The 21,273-nt window shown below is 43.8% G+C and overlaps 1 long non-coding RNA gene across 2 annotated transcripts in view; it reads right to left on the bottom strand.

The window, feature by feature from the left end:
* The window catches only part of LOC309567932, a 94,786-nt gene that overhangs the window by 52,101 nt on the left and 21,412 nt on the right, over nt 1-21,273 (bottom strand). The window contains exon 1 of one of the 2 annotated variants that reach the window (XR_014225976.1): nt 1,950-2,023. The exons of the other annotated variant lie outside the window; for it this stretch is intronic. This is a non-coding gene — a long non-coding RNA (uncharacterized lncRNA). Of the gene's footprint in view, nt 1-1,949; nt 2,024-21,273 lie in introns of those variants that run through there. 2 annotated transcript variants of the gene reach the window in all.

Genomic DNA, 21,273 nt, shown 5'->3' with positions numbered 1-21,273 from the left:
CTGTCACTCTGTCACCTCCCCCCCCACACGTCAGTAAGCACCAGGCATACATTAACCCCTCCCTCTCCAATAAAATTAACCCCTTCCCTGCCAGTGTCATTTTTACAGTAACAGTGCATATTTATAGCACTGATTACTGCAGTAATGTCACTGGTACCCCCAAAAGTGTCAAAAATGTCAGTCAAGGGTCCGATCTGTCCGCCGCAATGTCGCAGTACCGCAAAAAAAAACGCAGATCGCCGCCATTACGCGTTAAAAAAAAAACACCAAAAATGACAGAAATCTTTCCCTTTGTTATTAAACGCAATAACTTTTGCGCAAACCAATCAAAATACGCTTATTGTGATTTTTTTTTTACCAAACATGGGTAGCAGAAAACAAATTAGCCAAAAATGTAAAAAAAAATTGGTTTTTACATCTTTTTTGGGGGGAATTTCATATAAAAAAATGTTAAAAATATTGTTATTTTTTCAAAATAAACGCTCTTTTTTTGTTTATAGCGCAAAAAGTAAAAATCGCACAGGTGATCAAATACCACCAAAAGAAAGCTCTGTTTATGGGAAAAAAAGGACATAAATTTCGTTTGGGTATGGCGTCGCACGACCGCGCAATTGTCAGTTAAAGTCGCACAGCGCCGAATCGCAAAAAGTGGCCTGGACGTAAGACAGCAAAATCCTCCGGTGGTAAAGTGGTTAAAGTGGTTGTAAACCTCAGACATCAAATATTAACAAAGCATATCCCTCTATAGTGTGTACTGGTCCCAATTAGGAGCACTAAGGGTCACTTTTGTCTGCTGCTTCTTTCCTCTGCTACCAGAATGAATCACTTCTGACAATTTTTCCTGACACCAAGATAAAAAAAAGGTGACAGGGAAAGGACCTCTAGCAGAGTGACAGCCTCAGCTCTGTTCCTGTGTGCTGTGTGGAGGGGGGGGGGGGGTCTCTTCCATCCAATCAGTTCTCAGAGCTCCCCTGCTGGGCTCTGTAGAGTGTAACTTCAGCTCCCCATCCCTTTTTCTCTGAACTCTGAGACAAGCTTTGAACTGATGTAGTGAAGAAAAGACTGCAGATAAACAGGTTCAACTTGTGTAGGAGGATTTTTTTTATCTATGTGTATAACCTAAGGCCAGTCACTTCACTGGGTATATGGAAAGGTTTACAAATACTTTAAAGTGAACCTGCAGTATGTAAAACTTTGTAAACTGCCATTGATAAGTGATATTAGGCTCCAATAGTGCGCCTACATGTAGTGCCAACTTCCACCTAGATATTCCAGGATTACCAAATAGGTAGATTAGGCTCCAGCCTATGGGCCCCACACTGTTTAAGGGCCTCTCGACAACAAATCAAAGTAATATTAATTTGATCTTGAAAAAAATTTACAACAAAGCTTTCTTAAATTGTTTATACAAGTTTGAAAAAAATAAAACAACTCTATCATTAAAGACTATATAGAGAATATAATGTATTAATATAATGTACCCAATAACAACTTAACGTGCATAAGCCATAGACATCAGGTTCACATTGCAATTTGTCTCCTAAAAGCTCATCTTCATTCAGTTGTCATTTTACAAAAATGGTGGTACAACCTACGTACATGTAATGTACAGTAGGGACGGTTATCTCCACCTAGTGGCTGATGTGCACACTGCTTAGTTCAACGTTATCCCACTAGAGGGCGCACAGGAGAAATCTTTAGAAACCTGATGGGGGGCCCCCAAGGTTTCCATTGCATAGGGACCTCCAGAGAGTTTAATCCGGCACTGAGAAACTCAGAGCACACTAATCCACAGACACTTAGAACGGCCTAATGATGCTTTCTAATGGTAGGTTCCGAAATTTTATTTGGCTGTGGGTAAACTTTAAGGCCTTCGATGTGTTGATCCTCATGCAGGAAAATCTTTGCTATATGTTTGCAACTGCTAGAGTAATGCACCTTCTTGTAACCGCCAAGCTATTGTACCTGGACTCTGTCCTGAGCTATAAGCTTCAATAAAACAATGCTTTATTCTGCAACCAAATTGTCTCCAGTGTCTCATTTCATTACAGAAACCTTCACTATAATATGTCTCATTCATAGCAGATCTCAGCCCCAGTGCAGAATACAGACATGGACGGGGTGTCAACAACAAGCCCTGGGTTGAAAAATACAAGAAAAAATTGCAGTATTTCCATAACTATCGTTTAAAGCCCAAGTGAAATTTTAGTTTAAATTAACTAAATACATTTCAGGTGCATAAAAACACAATGTGCAAAGTCTTTCATTAGAAAGCAGCCACAGCCTATGTAGAGAAGCCAATCCCCTGCCAGCATGCTGCAGAAAAGGATTCATGCTCTCTCTATGGAAGCGGCGGTGTCATTCCAGAGGTCCAATTCAGCCTTCTAACTAAAAGCTAGAGCTCTCCAATCAGCAGGGATTATGATTATTTATTCAGTTATTATCTCTCGCGCTAAAATATAAACTAAAAAATATATATAGACGAATGCCGCTGCTTGAAAAGAATATATAACTGCATATAAAGGGAACCCCCCCCCAAAAAAAAATGAAACCACCAGCAGCACAAGTGAAAATGTAAAACAATGTGAATAATGAATTCATTAATTAATCAAATAAATACTCCCATCGCTGGGGGTATCAAAGTAAAAAATACACAAACAATTCATGAATAATTATCAATTTGTTTTTAATTATTCATGAATTGTTTGGGTTTTTTTTTTATTTTGATACCCCCAGCGATGGGAGTATTTATTTGATTAATTAATGAATTCATTATTCACATTGTGTTACATTTTCACTCGTGCTGCTGGTGGTTTCATTTTTTTTTGGGGGGGGGGGGGGATTTCACTTTATATGAAGGTATGATTATTTATTGATTGCCAGACTTTAGGCTGCTGGATGCTATAGATTCAGGCTGTTTTCTAAAGAAAATAAACTGTAAGACTTTATCCACCATTTGTTTTGATGCGCCTGGAATGTGTTCAGCTGATTTAAGCTGAAAGTTCACTTTTGCTTTAAAATAATTGATTTTGAAAAAAATCATTATACATCCAAACCTTTAAAAAGTCCAGATTTATTTTTTCTTTTTTGAAATTTCATATCCCCAAACTCTCAGTTCTAATCAAAAGCGTTTTATAGCCTAATTCAAATCAAAACACTGAACCATTTACACCAGGTGTAGTTTTTTTTTGGCATGAGGGATGACAGCTCTATCATTTATTACATACCATCATCAGTATCAAATGTCCAAAGCAATGGTCCCCAACCTGTGGGTCATGGCCAGAATGCAGCATTTTGCTCACCCTTTAGGCTTAGTTCCAGTGGCGGCTGGTGCTCCAAATTTTTTTTTTTTGGGGGGGGGGGGGGGGGCGCAAACAGAAAAATGTAATAGGCATTGCTTTGCGGCAAAAAACGCTGTAAAAAATTGCGTGACTTTGAGGTTGCAAAAGTGTGAAAGGGGCCTTCAGTAATTAAGGTATAGTGTGCCCCCTTTCAAAGCAGAGAGACCAGCGTGCCCCCTTTTAATGCAGTGACCAGCGTGCCCCCTTTCAATGCACAGTGACCAGCGTGCCCCCTTTCAATGCGCAGTGACCAGCGTGCCCCCTTCAAAACACTGACCAGCGTGCCCCCTTCAATGCAGAGACCAGCATACATGCCCCCTTCAATGCAGAGACCAGCGTACATGCCCCCTTCAATGCAGTGACCAGCGTACATGCCCCCTTAAATGCAGTGACCAGCGTACATACCCCCTTCAATGCAGTGACCAGCGTACATGCCCCCTTCAATGTAGTCACCAGCGTACATGCCCCCTTCAATGTAGTGACCAGCGTACATGCCCCCTTCAATGTAGTGACCAGCGTACATGCCCCCTTCAATGTAGTGACCAGCATACATGCCCCCTTCAATGTAGTGACCAGCGTACATGCCCCCTTCAATGTAGTGACCAGCATACATGCCCCCTTCAATGCAGAGACCAGCGTGCGTGCCCCCTTCAATCCAGTGCACTTACCTGGATCATCATCAGCAGCAGCAGCGGCGGCGGCGGCGCAGCTTCTCCTCAGTCCCCCGGCGCGTCTCATCGGGTCCTCCCGCTCCTGCCTCCTCCTCGGCCAATGGCATGGGGTTTGCCTTGCGGCCAATCAGGAATCGGGTATTAGACCCGCTCCCTGATTGGCCGGGAGGAGGATCCGTGTGACAATATCGAATTTTCTGCGCCCCTGTCCACCCTTTGCATCGCCCTATTAGAGCCTCTGGCTCTAATCAGGTGATTAAAAAAAAAGCCCCATTGAACTCCATGCGTCCGGTGCCCCTGCATGCAGATTAGGGGGCCGGAAGCATGGATGGGGGGCGGCGCCCCTGCTCCCCCAGCACACCGGCCGCATTGCTTAGTTCACACCTAATTGGGACGCAGATGACATCAGGGGTCCGGTGTGTCCCCATGCTCCGTTTCACGGATGAATCAGGCCTGAATTTTTGCCTGAATTCGGACCTGAAATGGAGCCAAAGTTGCACAGGGCTTCTGTGCAATTCGCTCCGCAGCTGCCCCGGAGATGTGTGAACCAGCTCCATAAAGAGCCGGTCACATTCTCCTGTCATGCGAATTGGATGCGGGGAAACCTTGATCCAATTCGCATAAGTGTGATCCCAGCCTGATAGGCCCTTGTGGCACTATTCCTTCCGCTGACACCAAGGATGGGTACACTGTACCTCAGATTGATGCCAATGGTACTGCACTATTTTTCCCTTTTCACTGACAATGAGACACTATTTCTTCCCACTGACATAGACAATGGGTTACTATTCCTCCCACCGACATCAATGACAGGACACTTTTCCTCCCATTGACTCCAACAAGTGGGCACTACACCTCCCAATGATACCAACAATTAGGCACTACACCTCCCAATGATACCAACAATGGGGCACTATTTCTTCCCACTGACACCAATGATTTGGCACTATTCCTCTGACACTAAAAAGAGGGCACTATACCTCCCAGTGACACCAACAGTGGGACACTATCTCTCCCTCTGACACCAACAGGTGGGCACTATCTCTCCCATTGACACCAACAGTGGGACACTATATCTCCCATTGCACCAACACTGGGGCAGTAATTTCTCCCAGTGACACCAATGATAGGGTACTATTCCTTCCATTGACAACTACGACGGGAGCAGAATTCCTCTTTCCATTAACCACAGGTGCTAGGCTATGTTTTACTTCCACTGCTCATCAACCCTGGAACATTGAATTGACCTTTTGTTCAGAAAATGTGAGGGCCCCTGGTCTAAAGACTCCAATCCCCAAAAATATGCAAAAATGGTAGTTTATTGAAATAAAGAGCATGATATATTTACACAGAATCAACAAATATGAAATTAGACAAATTCAGGCAGATACAGTAAGCTCAAATAAGGCATGGGATATACAAGTTTAGGAATAAGCCAGCTGAAGAAGGAGAGGACTTGGGTTTGCGTAGGCTAAATAAAAGCCCACCTCCATCTGTTGGTCCTCAGCAGCCAAGCACAGGCCAATCTATTCCTTATGCTGTCCATGGTTGCCAGACTCTCTCAAACTTTTTAGGACAGTTCACAATTATTTAAATCAATTTGTACATCGGTGGAAGCATTCCATTTACATAGAATTGCCTTCTTAGCATAATAGAAGTGATATGATATCAGAAATTTGGTATACCTAGGCCTCTGATCGTCACCCTATGTACCCAAAAGCGCTAGTTCAGGAGACATCGGGAGGGACAACTGCAGATGGTTATTGATCACCTCAAATACCTCCGTCCAAAACCATTCCACCCGAGGACAACTCCAGAACACATGGAAATAAGACCCCAAAGCAGAGTGACATGGTCCACAAGGGGAGTCCCTTTGAGGACATTGTCTGTGCAGTCTCTGGGGGGTGTAATACACCCTATGAAGGAATTTAGTCTGAATTAGTTTATCCCTAGTGGAATGCAATCGTTTTTTGCTATTTGATGCTGATATTAGTTGAGAAAATTCTATTCATAGCTTCTATTAGATGAACAAATATAGAACTAAAGCCCCGTACACACGAGTCGAAATTCAGCCGGGAATTTTCGTCCGACGACCGATATGCCGATTTTCGGCTTCTTAGTATGATGCTTCTGACAACCGACTCCGACTTTTCGGCCGAAAAAATTCTGGTGTGCAGGCTATAAAATTTTTGTCCTCCGTCAACACACGTCCGATTTTCGTGCAGTCAGTACAGATTTCGACAGGGAAAAATCTTATGAGCAAGACTGGGCATGCTCAGAGAAGAAAGAACACAAAGAAAGCAAACCAACACATGACATCACTTCTGAAGTAGAATTCTGTCGTGCGGGAAAATTTGTGTGCAGTCTAGAGCACATTCCAACCAACAGACACCACTCTGGACAAAAGACGGACGACCGGTCGACGAAAATTCGTTGCATGTGTATGAGGCTTAAGTGACTATAGCTTTGAGTTCTAATCAAAAGCGTTTTATAGCCTAATTCAAATCAAAACACTGAACCATTTACACCAGGTGTAGTTTTTTTTTGGCATGAGGGATGACAGCTCTATCATTTATTACATACCATCATCAGTATCAAATGTCCAAAGCAATGGTCCCCAACCTGTGGGTCATGGCCAGAATGCAGCATTTTGCTCACCCTTTAGGCTTAGTTCCAGTGGCGGCTGGTGCTCCAAATTTTTTTTTTTTGGGGGGGGGGGGGGGGGCGCAAACAGAAAAATGTAATAGGCATTGCTTTGCGGCAAAAAACGCTGTAAAAAATTGCGTGACTTTGAGGTTGCAAAAGTGTGAAAGGGGCCTTCAGTAATTAAGGTATAGTGTGCCCCCTTTCAAAGCAGAGAGACCAGCGTGCCCCCTTTTAATGCAGTGACCAGCGTGCCCCCTTTCAATGCACAGTGACCAGCGTGCCCCCTTTCAATGCGCAGTGACCAGCGTGCCCCCTTCAAAACACTGACCAGCGTGCCCCCTTCAATGCAGAGACCAGCATACATGCCCCCTTCAATGCAGAGACCAGCGTACATGCCCCCTTCAATGCAGTGACCAGCGTACATGCCCCCTTAAATGCAGTGACCAGCGTACATACCCCCTTCAATGCAGTGACCAGCGTACATGCCCCCTTCAATGTAGTCACCAGCGTACATGCCCCCTTCAATGTAGTGACCAGCGTACATGCCCCCTTCAATGTAGTGACCAGCGTACATGCCCCCTTCAATGTAGTGACCAGCATACATGCCCCCTTCAATGTAGTGACCAGCGTACATGCCCCCTTCAATGTAGTGACCAGCATACATGCCCCCTTCAATGCAGAGACCAGCGTGCGTGCCCCCTTCAATCCAGTGCACTTACCTGGATCATCATCAGCAGCAGCAGCGGCGGCGGCGGCGCAGCTTCTCCTCAGTCCCCCGGCGCGTCTCATCGGGTCCTCCCGCTCCTGCCTCCTCCTCGGCCAATGGCATGGGGTTTGCCTTGCGGCCAATCAGGAATCGGGTATTAGACCCGCTCCCTGATTGGCCGGGAGGAGGATCCGTGTGACAATATCGAATTTTCTGCGCCCCTGTCCACCCTTTGCATCGCCCTATTAGAGCCTCTGGCTCTAATCAGGTGATTAAAAAAAAAGCCCCATTGAACTCCATGCGTCCGGTGCCCCTGCATGCAGATTAGGGGGCCGGAAGCATGGATGGGGGGCGGCGCCCCTGCTCCCCCCACACCCTGGCCGCATTGCTTAGTTCACACCTAATTGGGACGCAGATGACATCAGGGGTCCGGTGTGTCCCCATGCTCCGTTTCACGGATGAATCAGGCCTGAATTTTTGCCTGAATTCGGACCTGAAATGGAGCCAAAGTTGCACAGGGCTTCTGTGCAATTCGCTCCGCAGCTGCCCCGGAGATGTGTGAACCAGCTCCATAAAGAGCCGGTCACATTCTCCTGTCATGCGAATTGGATGCGGGGAAACCTTGATCCAATTCGCATAAGTGTGATCCCAGCCTGATAGGCCCTTGTGGCACTATTCCTTCCGCTGACACCAAGGATGGGTACACTGTACCTCAGATTGATGCCAATGGTACTGCACTATTTTTCCCTTTTCACTGACAATGAGACACTATTTCTTCCCACTGACATAGACAATGGGTTACTATTCCTCCCACCGACATCAATGACAGGACACTTTTCCTCCCATTGACTCCAACAAGTGGGCACTACACCTCCCAATGATACCAACAATTAGGCACTACACCTCCCAATGATACCAACAATGGGGCACTATTTCTTCCCACTGACACCAATGATTTGGCACTATTCCTCTGACACTAAAAAGAGGGCACTATACCTCCCAGTGACACCAACAGTGGGACACTATCTCTCCCTCTGACACCAACAGGTGGGCACTATCTCTCCCATTGACACCAACAGTGGGACACTATATCTCCCATTGCACCAACACTGGGGCAGTAATTTCTCCCAGTGACACCAATGATAGGGTACTATTCCTTCCATTGACAACTACGACGGGAGCAGAATTCCTCTTTCCATTAACCACAGGTGCTAGGCTATGTTTTACTTCCACTGCTCATCAACCCTGGAACATTGAATTGACCTTTTGTTCAGAAAATGTGAGGGCCCCTGGTCTAAAGACTCCAATCCCCAAAAATATGCAAAAATGGTAGTTTATTGAAATAAAGAGCATGATATATTTACACAGAATCAACAAATATGAAATTAGACAAATTCAGGCAGATACAGTAAGCTCAAATAAGGCATGGGATATACAAGTTTAGGAATAAGCCAGCTGAAGAAGGAGAGGACTTGGGTTTGCGTAGGCTAAATAAAAGCCCACCTCCATCTGTTGGTCCTCAGCAGCCAAGCACAGGCCAATCTATTCCTTATGCTGTCCATGGTTGCCAGACTCTCTCAAACTTTTTAGGACAGTTCACAATTATTTAAATCAATTTGTACATCGGTGGAAGCATTCCATTTACATAGAATTGCCTTCTTAGCATAATAGAAGTGATATGATATCAGAAATTTGGTATACCTAGGCCTCTGATCGTCACCCTATGTACCCAAAAGCGCTAGTTCAGGAGACATCGGGAGGGACAACTGCAGATGGTTATTGATCACCTCAAATACCTCCGTCCAAAACCATTCCACCCGAGGACAACTCCAGAACACATGGAAATAAGACCCCAAAGCAGAGTGACATGGTCCACAAGGGGAGTCCCTTTGAGGACATTGTCTGTGCAGTCTCTGGGGGGTGTAATACACCCTATGAAGGAATTTAGTCTGAATTAGTTTATCCCTAGTGGAATGCAATCGTTTTTTGCTATTTGATGCTGATATTAGTTGAGAAAATTCTATTCATAGCTTCTATTAGATGAACAAATATAGAACTAAAGCCCCGTACACACGAGTCGAAATTCAGCCGGGAATTTTCGTCCGACGACCGATATGCCGATTTTCGGCTTCTTAGTATGATGCTTCTGACAACCGACTCCGACTTTTCGGCCGAAAAAATTCTGGTGTGCAGGCTATAAAATTTTTGTCCTCCGTCAACACACGTCCGATTTTCGTGCAGTCAGTACAGATTTCGACAGGGAAAAATCTTATGAGCAAGACTGGGCATGCTCAGAGAAGAAAGAACACAAAGAAAGCAAACCAACACATGACATCACTTCTGAAGTAGAATTCTGTCGTGCGGGAAAATTTGTGTGCAGTCTAGAGCACATTCCAACCAACAGACACCACTCTGGACAAAAGACGGACGACCGGTCGACGAAAATTCGTTGCATGTGTATGAGGCTTAAGTGACTATAGCTTTGAGTTTGGGGAGAAGAGGTTCTCACTCTTCACTCACAACTTCACCTGTCAATGCAGTAATGTGCTATCTACATAATTTCAGGTATAAAAAAGACTGAAACAGCTACATGGATTTAACTGGTTAAAGCAGACATGGCATCTAAAATGTAAGGTCTGATTTTAAAGTGCCCCCAAACTCCTTTTCTGAATAGCAGTAAAACAAAAGTTAGATAATATTCTTATATTTTCCCGGATCCTGCCTAAAGTGCCTAGGCAAGGGTGATATCATCCTCCTTTCATCAAGATCTGGGGAATGTATAGTCCTCAAATCCCACTGAGAAGACATTCCCTGGAATGTTCTGTAGTGTCCTGAGATATCTGGAGTACTACCCCCAGATGTTGTTGGTAGGAGAAGGACTTCACCCCCTGCACCATGGAAGCCATATAAAGATGAGAATATTACCCTCCCCGCTGGTGTTTTTCAAATGCCTATGCTGTATTTTAGCAAATAAGAGGGTAGCCTAAAAAGCAGATCTTGTATTAAGGACTTTAGCTGGTCCAAATCATATTATTCCCACAGATACTAGTAAGAGTGGTCAAGTGTATATCTGGTCAAAAAATTAACTAGTACAATACATTCTCTGCAATTCAATTTGCTCAAATAGGCTGAAAATTCCATGGAACATTTTTTTTCTTCCAAAAGTACATACAGAACTGTTGATTTAACCTCCTTCTGCACGCGCTATAGCCGAAAGACGGCTACAGCGCGGGCTCTAATTTCCGGGAGGCCGTCTTTATACGGCGTCCCAGTGATAGGCTCCCCGCGCGCTCCCGCGAGCTCGCATCGGGGAAAATCTGTGTCGGCTGTGTCCCTTGGACACAGCCAATCACAGATCGTGGTGAATGGCCAATCACAGCGGCCATTTACCACGTGATTGGACCATGCAATGAGAGATGATCTCATATGTAAACATATGAGATTATCTCTCATCGCCAGCTCTCCTTCCTCACACAGAGACTGCAGTGTGAGGAAGAGGAGAGCCGATAAGCGGTAAGCTGACACAGAGGAATGTAATCAGGGCACTGATCACCAGTGCACTGATTACACAAGAGGAGAAAAAAATGCCATAACTGTCCCCGCCATCAGTGCCCCCCATCAGTGCCCACAATCAGTGCCCATAGTGCTGCCAGTCAGTGCCCATCAGTGCCTGCTCATCTAGGCACTGATGGGCACTGACTAGCAGCACTATGAGCACTGAGTGTGGCCACTGATGGTGCTGCCCATCAATGCTCATCAGTGCCGCCAATCAGTGCCACCCGTCAGTGTCCATCAGTGCCACCCATCAGTGTCCATCAGTGCCGCCTCTCAGTGCCCATCAGTGCCGCCCGTCATTGCCGCCTCTCAGTGCCCAGTAGTGCCACCTCTCAGTGCCCAGCAGTGCCACCTATCAGTGCTCATCAGTGCCGCCTATCAGTGCTCATCAGTACTGCCTATCAGTGCCACCTATCAGTGCTCATCAGTGCGGCATATTAGTACCTCCTCATCAGTGCCACCTCATCAGTGCCCATAAGTGCCACCTCATCAGTGCCCATAAATGCCACCTCATCAGTGCCCATCAGTGCAGCCTATCAGTGCCCATCAGTGCCGCCTCATCAGTGCACATCAGTGAAGGAGAAAAATGTATTTATTTTCAAAATTTACTCACAGAAAATAAGAAAAACTTTTTTTTTTTTTTCAAAATTTTCTGTCTTTTTTCTTTTTTTTTTGTAAGAAATAAAAACCCAGAGATGATTAAATACCATCAAAAGAAAGCTCTATTTGTGTGAAAAAAAATGATACAAATTTCATATGGGTAAAGTGTAGCATGACCGCGCAATTGTCATTCAAAGCGTGACAGCGCTGAAAGCTGAAAATTGGCCTGGGCAGGAAGGGGGTAAAAGTGCCCAGTAGGCAAGTGGTTAAAGTACAGATACAGCCTAATAATATAAAGCAATTCAGTCCAAACTGCATACAGCTTTTTTAGAAAAATATGCTATCGTCAGTGTAGTGTATGGAAACTGTGGTTTCAATAGAGTAAGACTTAAAATGTAAGTTCACTTTTTCATGAAAAATTAAAAGATGTACTGACTTCAAATGTCCTGCCCACCCCTCCAGACCTCACTGTAGATAGGGGTTGTGATGCCTGTGTAGTGGTCTGTACACCACAACACACAGCCCTGGAGTGAGTATCAATCTTTGGTCAGCAAGACAAAAAGACTAGGCTGACCAATGAGAAGCACTTCTTTCTTGTGGGAGAACCTTACCAGTGATCGAAGATGGAAGTAGGTAGATGATCGCATGTTAGCAGGACTGAAGAGGTGAAGCTCTCTCCTTGAGGATCCTCCAGATCACATCCACCCACATTATCCAGAAAAAAACTTGGTGCGGCTCAAGATGAAATGGCCCAATCCCCAAAGATGCATTCCCAAAAGAAGGAAAGGGACTAATAGTGCATTATCCTTTAACCACTTAAGCCCCGGAAGATGTTACCCCCATTCCGACCAGGGGGTATTTTGCGATTCGGCACTGCGTGACTTTAACGGACAATTGCGCGGTCGTGCGACGCTGTACCTAAACGAATTTGGCGTCCTTTTTTTCCCACAAACAGAGCTTTCTTTTGGTGGTATTTGATCACCTGTGCGATTTTTTGATCACGCGCTATAAACAAAAAAAGAGCGTCAATTTTGCAAAAATAGCAATATTTTTCACATTTTTTTATATGAAATTCCCCAAAAAAAAAAATTTAAAAATCAAAATTTTTTTACTTTTTCGGCCAATTTGTTTTATGCTACCTATGTTTGGTAAAAAAAATCGCAAAAAGCGTATTTTGATTGGTTTGCGCAAAAGTTATCGCGTTTACTAACAAAGGGAAAGATTTCTGTCATTTTTGTTGTTTTTTTTTTTAACGTGTAATGGCGGCGATCTGCGATTTTTTTTGCGGTACTGCGGCATTGGGGCGGACAGATCGGACCCTTGACTGACATTTTTGACACTTTTGGGGTTACCAGTGACATTTCTACAGTAATCAGTGCTATATATATGCACTGTTACTGTAAAAATACACTGGTAGTGAAGGGGTTAACTTTATTTGGGAGGGAGGGGCTGTGTGTATCCCTAGGGGCATGCTTTCTACTGTGATTGGCTGGGGCTTGAGCTGTATGGACACTGATCAACGGATCTACATACTAGATCCGAGTGATCAGTATCCTAACAGCAAGGAGAATGACAGGTGGCTTGTTTACACAAGCTGCCTGACATTCTCCCTCTCCCCCGCCGATCGCCGAGTGACCGGCGGACATCGGGTCCGCCGGTCACACGCGCGGGGGGGTCCGTGACCACGCGGGAGCGGGAGCGCGCCTCCGGGGGCGCGCGCTCGCTCCCTAGACCCTCACAAGCTAGTGACGTAGCCCTACGTCACTTTGCCTGTGAGGGGCTGACTGCCGACGTAGATCGGCGTTAGGCAGTCGGCAAGTGGTTAAAACCAAATTTAATAAAAGCAAATACCCTTACAGCAATCCAAGTTAAAAATCCAAGTGACGTGACGTTCTTCAGCTTGTTGCATCTTTTGCCGCACATAGTTTTTTTGGATGCTGTGGGTGGATGTGATCTGGAGGATCCTCAAGGAGAGTGCTTCACCTCTTCAGTCCTGCTAACATGGGATCATCTACCTACTTTGCTTGAAGTTTTTACCTCCATCATCTCTGGTAAGAGTCCATCTTTATCACTGGGCGTTATTTTATTATCACATTGTCAAGTTTATTTGGAGGCTCTGTTTTGTTTAACACATGGTAAGAGGCCATTCATTACGTTGGAATTTGAACACAATCACCATTTAAGTGTGGACTCACCACTGAATACATTATTTGCACATTTTTGATTATGGACTTTAATTGATGAACTGTATTTTGTTTACACATTATTCTGAAGTCCTCCAAGTTTGTGCACTATTTTTGCACCTACAAGATTTGATTGTTTTACACACTAATATTGTTGGTTAACTATTGAAGAGCATTATTATCCACTTTCACATAGATATGGATATGATGTGACTTTTACATTGACAATGTTTTTTTGAGACAGCACACTATTATTATTATTTTTATAGGCTCCAGACAATGCCAAGGGCAAGCATCGAGGAGGAAAAAGTGAGGCATGGTTTTGGAAAAGTCAAAAAGTCAAGGGGTGGCTAAGTCCCGTCCTGGCCATTTATTATGGAATGGGCGTACCCACTTATTCCAAAGGCAGGTACGGTGTATGGGCCAGCTGTTACTCTCCTAAATTAGGAGTTTTAGGGCATTGTCAAGGCCCTAGTCATTATCCTCTTGTAATATTGTATTGTTGTGGAACGTATCTACTGCCAATTGCACTGGGTTATGTGTACATTTTGAAGGTAAATATATTGATGTATGTAATTTGTATTGTGTCGGTTCACACTAGGGCGACACGACTTTGGGCGAGTTATTCCCATCGCCCGTGCACCACGACTTCGGCGCGGCTTGCAACGACTTCAGATAATGGAAGTCAATGCAAGTCGCTCCGATGTCGCCCCGAAGTAGTGCAGGAACCTTTTCCTAAGTCGGAGCGACTTGAGTCGCTCCTATTAGAACGATTCCAATTGCACAGCATGGTCCGCTACTTGTTAGGCGACCAAGTCGGAACAGTAGGAACGGGGACTTAAGAGTCTATTTATAAAAATCATGCTGTGCAAATGCCTCAGCATTCCATAGCGATCATGAATAATCTTTGTAATGTGTCTAATACGTGTATATCCTAGGATTGTCAGCTTCATCTAGTGGTCACACTGTGTTTTTTTTTAATGAAATACAGCATTCAGGAAAATACTGTGATATGTCCACTAGATGGAGCTGACGATTGTAGGAAATAAACATATTACACACAATATAAGGGATATGTGGAATGCTGAGGCATTCGCGCAACAAAACAATTTATAAATAGACCCCTTATTGTTGACTGTTCTCTCTCAGAAGGAATTCATATTCAACATCTTTAATATTTTAACAAAAAGGAAGCACCTGACATTTTGTGTAGTTTATTTACAGTGTAGTACCCCAGGTCATGAAACATCCACATATATTGCTGTATATGGCACAAATATCCCTTTTAGAAAAGGGATTCACATCTTAGTGTTTTTGGTTCTTTTAAAGACTAGGAGCAAGAAACTTTTCAATGGAAGGCTATATGAATTATTGAGACAAGCCATCAAACTATTGTATATAGCTGTTCTGCAGGATCAGACCTACAGTATAGAAGAACCAGGGGTCTTGAACTCTATTTGAGAAAATTATATAAAGCAAAATGAGCTGACTCAAGCCTTCAAAGCCAACAAAGTGTTTTCAGATGTATTGCCAAACTTCTAGCATCCCTAACATTTACCGAACAGGTGGAAAAACCTGGCAGATCACTGTTTACCTGTGTAAACAATTGTTAAAATGGCTTATGCAAATATATATTTAATACAAAAGTTGCAAAAATATGCATTTCAAAAGGACATTGAAGTGAAGTCAGTGTAGGTCATAGGTGTGTGCAGAAAATGGCATTAGGGTGTTGACCCCAAAGGTTCCCGGCCAAGCCACCCCTCCCAACTGCGTCTTTCCTTGGAGAAGAGAAGTAAAGCAGTGGCAAATAATCTGTGTATTGGAACAAGATGCAAGGTTTAGGAATGTGTAACATACAGAGTATCACACTCAGGAGTGCACACCATAGAGGGCACAGGAGTGTGTATTGTGCAGTGCTGAGGTGTACGTATCAAACAGGTCACAGAAAAAAACTAGCACAAGGGACACTACTTACTGTACATATCTCCACAGCTCACCTCTTTTTGCTGCATCCACAGTTCAACTTCCTCCATCCACAGCTCACCTCTTCTTCATCCATCCACAGTTCACCTTTTCTTCCTCCATTCACACCTCACCTTTTCTTCCTCCATCCACAGCATACCTCTTCTTCCCCAATCGTAGCTCACCTCTTCTTCCCCATTCGTAGCTCACCTCTTCTTCCCCATTCGTAGCTCACCTCTTCTTCCCCATTCGTAGCTCACCTCTTCTTCCCCATTCACAGCTCACTTTTTCTTCCCCTGGCCGCAGCTCACCTTTTATTCCTCCGTCTACAGCTCACCTCTTCTTCCCCATTCAGAGCTTACTTCTTCTTCCGCTGGCCGCAGCTCACTTTTTCTTTCTCCATCCACAGCTCACCTCTTCTTCCCCCTGTTCACAGCTCACCTCTTCTTCCCCCTGTTCACAGCTCACCTCTTCTTTTTTCATTCACAATTCTTTTTTTTCTTCCTCCATCCACAGCACACCCTTTCTTCTTTTGTCCACAGTTCACCTTTTCTTCCTCCATTCACAGCTCATTTTTCTTTATCCATCTATAGCACACCCTTTCTTCCTTTGTTCACAGTTCACCTCTTCCTCCATCCACAGCGCACCTCTTCTTCCCCATTCGTAGCTCACCTCTTCTTCTCCATTCACAGCTCACTTCATCTTCCCCTGGCCGCAGCTCACCTTTTATTCCTCCGTCCACAGCTCACCTCTTCTTCCCCATTCATCAATAATGATCTGAAGCTTTTTAGTAAGATTCTTGGTTCCAGGTTATCTGCTATCATCCCTAAACTCATCTCCTCTGCACAATCAGGATTTATTCCGAAACGCCAAATCACGGATAACATCAGACTTGCTTGTGATATCATTCAAGATGCCAATTTACTAAAAAAAAACTATTAATGCTGGGTCTTGATATACACAAGGCCTTCAATATCGTCTCTTGGCAACATCTTTGATTAAAATTACCTAAATACGGTTTTGATAACAAATTCCTTAATGGATTTTTGGCTCTATACGATAGCCCTAAAACCAGGATCAGAACCCCGGGTTGTAATTCTTCATTTTTCCCACTTGGTAGGGGCATGCGCCAGGGCTGTCCCTTACCCCCCCCCCCCCCCGTTTTATTTGCTCTGGCCCTAGAACCACTATGTATTGCACTTAAAAGTCACCCAAATATTATCGGATACATGAAAGGTAATACGGATTATAGACTGAGTTTATATGCAGATGATGCCCTATTATTCCTCTCAAACCCTACTGCTTCATTGCCCAAACTTTTGAATATTTTAGACAGATTTGCAGGTATCTCTGGCCTGGGTGTAAATATGTCTAAATCCGTAGCACTTCCTATAAACTTCTCTGAGGCAGATCTTTCTCTCCTGAAGCTCTCTTTTTCCTTCACTTGGACAGCCGATAAAATTTCATATTTGGGTATTCTGCTAGCTAAGGATTATAAACTTCTATTTCAATATAACTCCCCCCCCCCCCCCCCTATTCACTAAAATACGAAACATATGATAGTATCTGATACCCTTAAGATCTGGGGAAAGGTGGGGAAGGGATGGCCTCTAACTTCAGATCCTCCTTTTGGTGCCTCTTTCTTTGGCAATCCAAGGTTTAAAGAAGTATTTTGCTCCCCTGACAGATTTATCTGGTGGTCTGAAAATAAATTGAACAGAGTTACAGATCTTTATGACAGTGGAGTTTTTTTCGTTTTTGAAAAGCTAGTGGATATGAAAAAGATCCCCATCTCTGAAAAATCTAACTATGACCTTATTAACCACTTAAGCCCCGGAAGATTTTACCCCCTTCCTGACCAGGGCCTATTTTGCGATTCGGCACTGCAACGGACAATTGCGCGGTCGTGCGACGCTGTACCTAAACAAATTTGGCGTCCTTTTTTCCCACAAACAGAGCTTTCTTTTGGTGGTATTTGATCACCTGTGCGATTTTTTGATCATGCGCTATAAACAAAAAAAGAGCGTCAATTTTGCAAAAATAACAATATTTTTCACATTTTTTATATGAAACCCCCCCCCCCCCCCCAAAAAAAATGTAAAAATCCAAATTTTTTAACATTTTAGGCCAATTTGTTTTTTTTTACCATATGTTTGGTGAAAAAAAAAAGCAAAAAGCCTATTTTGATTGGTTTGCGCAAAAGTTATTGCGTTTACTAACAAAGGGAAAGATTTTTGTAATTTTTGTTGTTTTTTTTTAACGCGTAATGGCGGCGATCTGCAATTTTTTTTGCGGGACTGCGACATTGGGGCGGACAGATCGGACCCTTGACTGACATTTTTGACACTTTTGGGGTTACCATTGACATTACTACAGTAATCAGTGCTATACATATGCACTGTTACTGTAAAAATGACACTGGCAGTGAAGGAGTTAACTGTATTGGAGAGGGAGGGGTTAAGTGTGTCCCTAGGGGCGTGTTTCTAACTGTGATTGGCTGTGGCTTGATGTGTAAGAACAGTGACCAACGGTCCTACATAGTAGAACCGTTTGATCACCATTCTTACACAGGGGAGACTGACAGGCGGCTTTGTTTACATTAGCCGCCTGCCTTTCTCCCACTGTCACGGACGATCGCGAGTGCTCGCTCCCAAAACCCTTACAGGTTAGCGACGTAACCCTACGTCACTTTGCCTGTGAGGGGCTGACTGCCGACGTAAATAGTCGTGCGGCGGTCGGCAAGTGGTTAAAGCATACTTTGAAACATATTTTACCCGATCATCTGGTTCTTCTTTCGGGGTTTTCAAGTATATTTGCCTCATTGACCCAACAGGAAGGGGTCTAATTTCCAGGCTATATACAGATTTCAATACACGAAACCCAGAGATGAAACTCCAGTACATGCTAAATTGGGAAACAGATTTAAATATCACCGTCTCTAATGGAGACTGGTCCCACATGTGGCTTAATCTACGTAAATTCACTAAATCTTTAGGTGTAAGGGAAACTGCAGTGAAGCTTTTCACCAGGTGGTATTATACACCTGAACAGTTAAATAGATATTTTCCAGACACCACACCCAGTTGTTTTAGAGGCTGTGCGGAGGTAGGCTCCTTAAGGCATATTTTCTGGGATTGTAGTAAAATTGCACATACCTGGTCGGAGGTATTCTCCCTGGTGAAGAAAAAAACTGGGAAGAATATTGCTCTATCTCATCTTCATTGCTTACTATTCCAAAATATCCCAGACCTATCTATTCAACTCACCCGGCTGGTTCACACTATTTGTGTAGCAATGATGTGGACTATAGCCAAACATTGGAAGGATACAGCCGTTCCCCTTCTCTCTTTGCAGAATAGAAGAGATTAGATCTATGGAATACATTCATCACACTATAACAGACTCTAAAAAACTATTTGAACTTAAATGGACCCCTTGGTTTCTATACAAATGCTCTCTAGTTTCTTAAACATGGTTCACAAACTCAAATAATATATAAATATAGACTATAGGACCAGTGCTGTATTTTGGCCTAGGCCAACAAGGCCCAGGCCTAGGGCGGCACTTGGGGCAGCAAAAAAAACACCCCATCCTGAGACTCTATTGGCCACTGGTTGCTAGAACCGCCTCTCCCTCTCTCTCTCTCTCCCCCTCTCTCTCTCTCCCTCTCTCTCCCTTCTCTCTCTCTCTCCCTTCTCTCTCTTTCTCTCCCTTCTCTCTCTTTCTCTCCCTTCTCTCTCTCTGAGGGGAAAATTTACATGGGGGGGGGGGGGGGCAATTTTAGTCTTGCATAGGGCAGCACAAAACCAAAATACACCACTGTATAGGACACATATTTTTGATGGATATTTTAGTTATCTATATCCCTTCTTTGTTTTAAGATGATGGATGCTGGCCCCTCTTCAAGAGGCAGGAGAGGGGCTGGTACCACAAGTTCTTTTTTTTTCTACAATTTTGCGTTTAATAACAGTATTCTTTGCATGGTAATTTGAACTAGTGCATTATTGTATGATTGTATGGACGTTCAAGTTACATTTTTATCATTTTCTTTTATAATTTTGTATCTTAATTACCTTCAATAAACGTTTATAAACAAAAAAAAAAATAAAAGAACTGTTAGCACAGTAGAGTAACAGTGACTGCAAATTATTAGATCAAGGTCTATCAATACATAGTGGATACACTATTTCTCTCATAATTTCTACTTCCAGACTAGCAATGAGCAAATGTGCTTTAGTTTGGTTCACAGCCATTCGGTAAACTTGGTGCAGATTCCCCAAATCGTGAACCCAATGCAAACCCAATATTAATGCAAAGTCCATAGGAGGTCAATCTTAAAAATAATTTCCGGCTATGTTAAAGCCTAATAGGCAAGGGGTTGTCAAAGGGCAGGGGAGCTGAGCACTGCCATATGGAAAATGTATGAATGCATCCATTAATAAGACTTGAAGGGTAAACATCAAAAATAAAAATACTATCAAAATACCAAGCTTGGTGGATGTATTTAATCGGTTTGTTAGGTAAGTCACCTCTAGGATGTACTGGGGACCCCATGTAAAAAAAAAAAAAACAGCATTAGGTTTCCTGTAAAGAGCCATATCATACCCTTATCCGAGCATGCAGCCTGGCTGGCCAGCAATTAGGGGCAGCAAATGTGTGCCCCCACTCCTGAACCATACTAAGCCATATGATCTCAACATTGGAAGAGTACCTCCCTTTTGGTGTAGTATGAAATTTAAGGGGAGACCCCGTACAAAGATAAGAAAAAAGTGGGGTCTCCCTCAAAAATCCATACCAGACCCTTATCCAAGCATGCAGGAAAGGAGGAGGATTAACGTGCACCCCCACTTCTGAACCATACCACCAGGCGCCCTCAGTACGAGGGGGGTATCCTGCCAGAAGGGGCCCCTGAAAAGGTTTGTGTCACTATTTTGATGGTGACAAGGGCCTCTTCCTGATATCCCTAGCCGGGTTGATATGGGGATTGTGGAATAGGGGCTTATCAAAATCTGGAGGTACCCTTTCAAATATCCCAGATATTCACAGAGCTTGTTTCTGTTTTGTGCTGCCTGCTCAGTGCATTTATGTGAAAGCCACATATCCTATGATGTACATCCATCATCAATCACTCCGTCCAGCAATGTAGATCTATGTCAATCACAATGAACTATGTCCGACTAATAGGGGGGGGTATCTTGGGTGGCATCATTGACTAAATATAGTCACGATCAGTCTTTTTGTTAATGCTCAGCTGCTGGCTGGGGAGCTGTCATTCATGGTTAGAGTCTATCAGGAGCAGATTGTCTCGGCGGCTAACCCTTGAATGAGCCACAGATGTATGGGTCCCCTGATTCGGGATGGCAACAACCTTTTTGGAAATACCAAATCTCCTGACACATCAAGGTTGAAACCCCTGTTTGAAAAATAAAAAAAAAACATATTGAAGCTTTATTCAAGTTGTTGGCCATAAAAAGGGTATAGGGGACCGGGTACTACCCTGGGGGACATGTATCAATGCAAACATTTTTTTCAATGGGGGTAGTGTGATGATGAGAGAGACAACCTCAGCCTGGGTTCCTGCCAAGCCATGCCTCTAATGCATTTGGCTC

Source organism: Pelophylax lessonae, assembly GCF_965119305.1.
Source record: "Pelophylax lessonae genome assembly, chromosome: 12".
Lineage (NCBI taxonomy): Eukaryota > Metazoa > Chordata > Amphibia > Anura > Ranidae > Pelophylax > Pelophylax lessonae.
This window is presented reverse-complemented; position numbering and strand designations above follow the sequence as displayed.